Genomic DNA, 8,011 nt, shown 5'->3' with positions numbered 1-8,011 from the left:
GAGTGAAAATTTTACTTTCTTTATTTTCGCAAAGTTATGATCTGTCCGTTCGTTCATTGACGGCTCTGTTCAGTGTAATAAGTTTAGTGTCTGTGTTTTACGACCGCACCGCAAAACCGTGCGATTAGTAGACTCTCCAAAGGGAACCGAAAACATTTGATCGCAAAGTCATAGGTCAACCGATTCCTCCAGAGGAAAACACGTCTGATATATTCTATACGACACTGGTGACGGCATGTGCGTCACATGACAGCAATGTGTTGTCGACCCACCTAACTTACACACTTGGCGAATGGGTAAAAAGATTCTTCTACCTTGCCCCATTTAGGTTTTCTTGTGGATGTGGTAATCACTCCCAAAAAAGTCATGAAAACATAAACTGCAACAAATGAATGCAACAGTTTCACAGTCGCACAGTTTTCCCTGTGCTCTGTCAAAACATGTTTTTAACGTTTTCAAATTTTTCCGTGTGGAGACCGTCAAATCCTGCATATGTCCAAGCAAATCTGAACATGTCCTGGAATTTTGGAGAGAGAAGTTGGTTATGCGTGAGTGCCTGAACTTTGATAATTGTCTGAAAATAAAAAATTAAACTTTTCAGTCGAAGGAAGGCTTGAACCGAGGACATCTCGTTCCGCAGCTGCTTACGCTAACCACGGGACCACGGCGCTCCTGAGCTCACACTCCCCTTCATATTGCCTATCTTGCACATTGACTATTCAGTTTGTATATTTTGCTTATTTTTTTCATATTTCCACACAACTTCTTCCTGTTTTCTCGATTGATCTGTGTTCAGTTTTTCAAGGCCTATCCAGTGCGTCAACTTATAACTAAATCTGAGGGAGGTGCGATGGGGAGGTTCCCTTGTGAGCAGCCCTCGGGCGCGACCCGCAGCTAGCGCTTTCAGCGGGCCTCAGTCTGGTCCTGGTGCTGTACCACTGCCCACCTCACCCCCAAATTTTTCGCTATCGGCACGCTGCTTCTCGCTTATTACGTGCGTAATTTATCTACCACTGGCAAATGAATGGTTAAGGGGGTAGGACGTCAAACGGGCCATCTTGGAGCAGGACAGGCACCACAGGACATTTTAATTTCCACTGTCTATACTTTTACAAGTAAATTCATAAAACTTTGTCAGCATGACCAGGAAGGATTCAGGAATCACACTCGTAACAGCGGAAGTTCAAAAACATAACAAAATATTTTTTTTTACATGTGAAATTTCATCATTTTTTCACTTACTATTGGCTGCATTTGTTGCTATAGGTACACTTTTCTTCATAAGTAAGAGAGACTGTTCGAAGAATTTTGCACAACATACAAACGATACTTACAGGCGTCTGAAACTCTAGAATCTATTTAATTTATGAAAAAATTAATGAGTTGTTACGCTTTAAACTTTATGTTTAGAAAAATATCAAATTTTATAGTTAATTGTCTCAATTTTTACCACAGTTTTTAATAGATTTGGAAGATTCTAGAGTTTCATACGCTTGTAAGTATGGTTTGTATGCTGTACAAAATTCATCAAAGAATCTCTCTTACTTGTGAAGAAAAATATACCTATTGCAACAAATGCAGCCAACACTAAATGAAAAAATGATGACATTTCATATCTAAAAAAAAATAAATTATTTTGTTATGTTTTTGCACTTCCACTGCTATGAGTGTGAATCCTGAATACTTCCTGGTCATGCTCACAAAGTTTTATGAATTTACAGACAGTGGAAATTAAAATGTCCTGTGGTGCCTCTCCTGCTCCAAGACGGCCCGTTTGACGTCCTACCCCCCTTAAGTGATTACGACACCAAACGGGTAGTCTAAAGGAATACCGTTGAGATACGTGTCCCACGTCTGTAACATTTGTGGTTTGGACCGATTATGTAAATAACTAAAGGCGAACACCAAGTTATTTGCTTTCTAGTCGATAGATTCTTCACCATTGTCCAGAGCAATAAGTAACCCATATTTGACGGCTTCGAACAGGACATTAAAGTGTACACATTATTCCACTGATACGATTATCTCTGAAGCAACAGTGCATAAATGGATATACAGACACTGTCAGAATTGTTTTGAAACGAAGCAGGCGCCTCACGGAGAACCTAATCCAGTATGCCTGGATTGGGATGCTGAAAAAGCGAGTTCAACTTTAGACGGCTACACGTGTCGCTCTGTAGCGTTTCCTGAAAGTAACGAGGAAGCTGCCACCGCCGAAAAGAGAAGAAACTTCTCGATTCAACAGCATAGAATGTCTAGCTTTTATCGCCGATTCGATGTTGAATCTGGTGACTGTTTACAATCGCGATTCGATGCCAATCTCTAGGATTAAGTAGCAAAGCCGTTTAGTACACTGATGTATTGGAAAGCTGGGAAAGGACTACGGAGACATCAATGTAAATAAACGAGAGCTTTTGCGTCGCTGACTTTTTGCAAGGAGAGAGCTGGTTCGAATCTCAGTGACCACTTTTTAATTTTCCTCTGATGCTGTTGTCTGTAAGGGAGTCTACTGAGCTTTGTGACGGCAAACAGTGAGGCATTTTTAATACGTAAATAGTGATATTGACTTCAAACGCGCGCTCAAACAGAATTATCTTGAAAGACACAAGGAGCATGATACTCTTGTGTAGGGGGCATGGATGTGTGTGATGTCCTTAGGTTAGTTAGGTTTAAGTAGTTCTAAGTTCTACGGGACTGATGACCTCAGATGTTAAGTCCCATAGTGCTCAGAACCATTTTTTCCTTGTGTAGGTATCGCTGTTGTAAATGCGAATTATAGTGGGTTATGTACTGTGGTCATAAACAGGCTGGAAGGCTTCCACAGGTGTTGTGGGGTGCGTTATGCTGCGAAACAATTGTTAAGAGAAAAAAATGTGATCGCTGCGCCGTTTCAAGTTATTTAGCATCAAAGTTTCCCAGTCAGATCGTTGCGCGCAAAAAATTAAGCAGCCTGCCAGAGACCAGTGTCACCAAACGTGTTCTTCGTTTGGTTTCCCCAAACCGAACAAGCGTAGCTTTTGTTCACCTACCTGAAATTTATCGCATCCAAAAAAGGCACATTTTAATTGGTAATGAGCATTTCAACAGGTGGTAACTCATGGGCCCACAGATGCCTGCGTATTACCGCATTTCAGCGCGTGGAATTGCTTGAATTTTCGCCCCACGACCACGTCAATGCTAATTAAATTGAAAAAGGCACAATATATCAATTTTTTCTTAAGCATTATTTCTAAGCACAACGTAACCTGCAACACCCTAACAAGCTTTTGAGACTGTTTCTGACTACCCTCTATAAAACTAGTGATTTTAAAGTAGTGCCAATGATTTGAGCACCCCTATTCCGAATCCGACACCTATCGATATTGCACAAGTAACTACGTGAGCGAATATTTGTTGTGTCTGGATTCAGAGAAAGGAAACAAGAGGCCACTATCACGAGACATTTCCAGAGAAGTTCCTGTGATCCCCTCCTAGTCCTAACCGGCATGGCTTAACGAACGACGTCCTGAAGAAATAGGTTTTGATCGTCCGTGTTACGTAGACGAAACGAGGCGGTCGCGAGAGGCGGGCCCACTGTGCTTCATCAAGCGGAGTAGCCTGAGTAGCAGAGCACGGTGGGGCGCCATCCTGAGGCGCTGGCAGACAGAAAGAGCTGACGTCTATGGGACGAAGAGGAATGCCTGGAATTCGAAAAATAATCGCATATCCATCAGAGAGCGCATTTTGGATTTGTGGCAGGAGAGATGTGGCACCTCTGCCACTGGATGATGGATAAACCGCTTCTTTCCGGATGAAAAGGTACGTTTCTGACAGGATACTGCTCATACCGTGATTACCTACGTCGAATCCAGAAAAATGAGCAACCTAACTGTGATTGTAGAGCCCTAGTTACGCCGTACCGGGCCTTACCGGACTGTCCAGTTAATGAGCGGTTGTTGTCAGGTTAAGGTCACTACCACCTACGACGCCGTGCTTCATAAACAGGTATTTTGGAATCTCGAATCAAATGGCTCCATTCTTTTCACAGACAGCCAAAAGAGAGCATGCAGACGAATTAATGCCTGCCTAGGACACAGTGATCTGGTGTGTCCAGGTGGGGGGGGGGGGGGGGGGGGGGGAAGAGATGGTTCGTTTCCAGGATAGGAATGAAGGATAAAAGGTGTAGTAAACCGTCAGTTGAAAATACTCCAGTACACCGTCGACTAGTTTCTGGATGCACGAGGCGCCTAAATCTTGTGTGAAAAAGGAAACTGCACCCAGAATGCCGTAGCCACTGACACTACTTAAGGCTTGTCGCCTCCTCCATGTTTTTATGTAATATGACAAATATGTTTCTTTCCTTTCCATTGCTGTTCTTCTTTCTGTCTCCCCTCTCCCATTTTCTATTGTTATGAGTTCTTAGTCTTTCCCCCCGTATTGACCAACTAGGTTCGTGTAACAGTTTCAATTCCTCACCTTTCTTTGTTATTCTTTCCTGTTTTCCAGAACTGCCTCATTTTCTGCCCATGTTGTCTTTTCCTTTCCTCTGTCCGTATTCTTCCCGATTTCTTATTTCTTCCGCTTTGAAAGCCTTCAGAGTTGAGTATTTTAATCTTAAAAAGAATTCTTTCTGTATTTTAATCTTAAAAAGAATTCTTTCTGTTAATTCCGATTATTTGACGTTGTTTTTTCTAGTTCTTTCCTTATTTCTGCAATCCGTGCTATTGTGAATTTCTTCTTCTAAAAATACAGGAGTATTTATTTCGGCCGGACGGGGTGCCCGAACGGTTCTAGGCGCTACAGTCTGGAACCGCGCAACCGCTACGGTCGCAGGTTCGAAACCTGCCTCGGGCATGGATGTGGGTGATGTCCTTAGGTTAGTTAGGTTTTCGTAAAGTTCTCGGGGACTCCTGACCTCAGAAGTTAAGTCCCATAGTGCTCAGAGCCATTTATTTATTTCGCTAACCTATTTCCATTCATTCGGTACGTCAAAAACAAATATCTTCGCTTACCCATTACTTCTGATATTTTTGTAGATCTCCTCATTACTTTTAAGTTTCCAGCCTTCTGTAGTTTGTATTGTTCCCGTTGTTCCTCTAGCAATGCATCTTTTAAGTACCTCGCCGGCCGCGGTGGTCTCGCGGTTCTAGGCGCGCAGTCCGGAACCGCACGACTGCTACGGTCGCAGGTTCGAATCCTGCCTCGGGCATGGATGTGTGTGATGTCCTTAGGTTAGTTAGGTTTAAGTAGTTCTAAGTTCTAGGGGACTGATGACCACAGCTGTTAAGTCCCATAGTGCTCAGAGCCATTTTTAAGTACCTCCATTCTGTCCAGCTTATAGTTCATCGTTAGACGTTCACATGCATATAAATATTCTGTAACCAGCAATAAATAAACCAACAGCTGTATTTTCATCTTCGATTCATTCCAGAAAAAACAGGTTTTGGCATTCCATTACGCCATCACAGCCTCTATGGTAACATAGTGGCTGAGCTTGTACTACCGGACAAAATATCATGTAGAAGGAAGCCAGTATCCTTCACCAGCGTACGCAACACGGTTATATAGCTAAACGAGTGTATAGCGGAGTTGCATACGCTGGTGTGGATACTGGGTCGCAGTTACACGATATTTTGCCTGGCAGCCACTATTTTACGATAGAGGCCCTGATGATGGCGTAATAAAACTGGTTGCCTCTAGAATAAATACGAGATGAAAATACAGTGTTGGTTTATTTATTGCTGGTTATATATACATATCAACTGGAGCCCTAGCAAGGATGGATGAAATGAAAATATAAATATTCTGGTCGTACCAATGTGGTATAATGTTTTACTTTTATTTTTCTAGATATGGATTTATTAGTTATTACTATACTTTATTATTGTTATTTCTTTTGTATAGTATTATGTTGAAGATAATTTTAATGGGTATTCGCAATGGATAAAAATTAGTAATACTTAGCTTATAGAAGAAAAAAGTGAATTGTTGTTGATGGGATCGTGAAGTGGAAACGCGGAGAGACAACCGGAGCTAAAGCGAGGCCAGGCAGAGCTCACGTACTGACGGACAGGGACTGCCCAGCATGGCTGAGGGCGGTCGTAAAAAATCGCGTGAAATCAGCGGAAGAAATCAATCGTGAGTTACAAAGAGCTACCCACAGTCCAGGTAACACAGTGTTCACGCGCAGGAAGTTGAAAAGAACGGTCAGTACAGATGAGGTGGTGTTAGGAAGGGGTACTTTAGAGTGCACGACATAAAACACCGGCCCGAGTGTCTGCCACCTGGATGATATCGCAGCCATCTCGCTCAGCAAACTGGAGCCTGGAGTGCTTTGGGTGGTGGCATGCCACAGTGGAGTTCCGCTGCTCACCTTGCATTGATGAATACTAACATCGCTCAGTAACATCCCTGAAACATTCCTGAACCAAATGGAACACTTTTGGGATGAGCTAGAACGTCGTCTTTGCTCCAGATCCCAGCGTCCAACCCGTCTTTGGTTTCTGCTCGTGGGGGAAGCATTCAGACATTTCACTGAAAGTGTTCCCAGAAGAATTCGAGACGCCATAAAAGCGAAGAATGGACACACTCATATTAACGTCTACTAATAGGTGTCCAGTTATACTTGAATAGCGTACGTCGCTTGCCTTCAATGAAGCCAGCCGGAGTGGCAGTGCGGTTCTAGGCGCTACAGTCTGGAACCGCGAGACCGCTACGGTCGCAGGCTCGAATCCTGCCTCGGGCATGGATGTGTGTGATGTTCTTAGGTTGGTTAGGTATAAGTAGTTCTAAGTTCTAGGGGACTGATGACCTCAGAAGTTGAGTCCCATAGTGCTCAGAGCCACTTGAACCAACCTTCAATGAAGATACAACCGATGCTTAAGCATAAATGGAGTTTGTAGGCACGTGAGGTTGGACAGAAAAAGGAAACATCTTAGGAAGGGGTACTTTAGAGTGCACGACATAAAAGACCGGCCCGAGTGTCTGCCACCTAGACGACATCGCAGCCATCTCGCTCAGCAAACTGGAGCCTGGAGTGCTTTGGGTGGTGGCATGCCACAGTGGAGAGGCGCTGCTCATCTTGCATTTATGAGCACAACGCTCTCATTCTCGTGACAGAATCAAGTGACGCAGTGGATAAGACACTGGTCTCGTATCCGGGAGGGAGGAGGTTCAGTCACATTTATGTTTCCATTGGTTTCGCTAAATACACTACTGGCCATTAAAATTGCTACACCAAGAAGAAATGCAGATGATAAACGGGTATTCATTGGACAAATATATTATACTAGAACTGATATGTGATTACATTTTCACGCAAACTGGGTGCATGGATCTGAGAAATCAGTACCCAGAACAACTACCTCTGGCCGTAACAACGGCCTTGATACGCCTGGGCATTGAGTCAAACAGAGCTTGGATGGCGTGTACAGGTACAGCTGCCCATGCAGCTTCCACACGATACCACAGTTCATCAAGAATAGTGACTGGCGTATTGTGACGAGCCAGTTGCTTGGCCACCATTGACCAGACGTTTTCAGTTGGTGAGAGATCTGGAGAATGTGCTGGCCAGGGCAGCAGTCGAACATTTTCTGTATCCAGAAAGGCCCGTACAAGACCTGCAACATACGGTAGTGCATTATCCTGCTGAAATGTAGGGATTTGCAGGGGTCGAATGAAGGGTAGAGTCACTGGTCGTAACACATCTGAAATGTAACGTGCACTGTTCAAAGTGCCGTCAATACGAACAAGAGGTGACCGAGACGTGTAACCAATGGCACCCCCATAACATCACGCCAGGTGATACGCCAGTATGGAGATGACGAATACATGCTTCTAATGTGCGTTCACCGCGATGTCGACAAACACGGATGCGACCACCATGATGCTGTAAACAGAACCTGGATTCATCTGAAAAAATGACGTTTTGCTATTCGTGCACCCAGGTTGATCGTTGAGTACACCATCGCAGGCCCTCCTGTCTGTGATGCAGCGTCACGGGTAACCGCAGCCATGATCTCCGAGCTGATAG

Source organism: Schistocerca americana, chromosome 4 (assembly GCF_021461395.2).
Source record: "Schistocerca americana isolate TAMUIC-IGC-003095 chromosome 4, iqSchAmer2.1, whole genome shotgun sequence".
Taxonomy (NCBI): Eukaryota; Metazoa; Arthropoda; class Insecta; order Orthoptera; family Acrididae; genus Schistocerca; species Schistocerca americana.
This window is presented reverse-complemented; position numbering follows the sequence as displayed.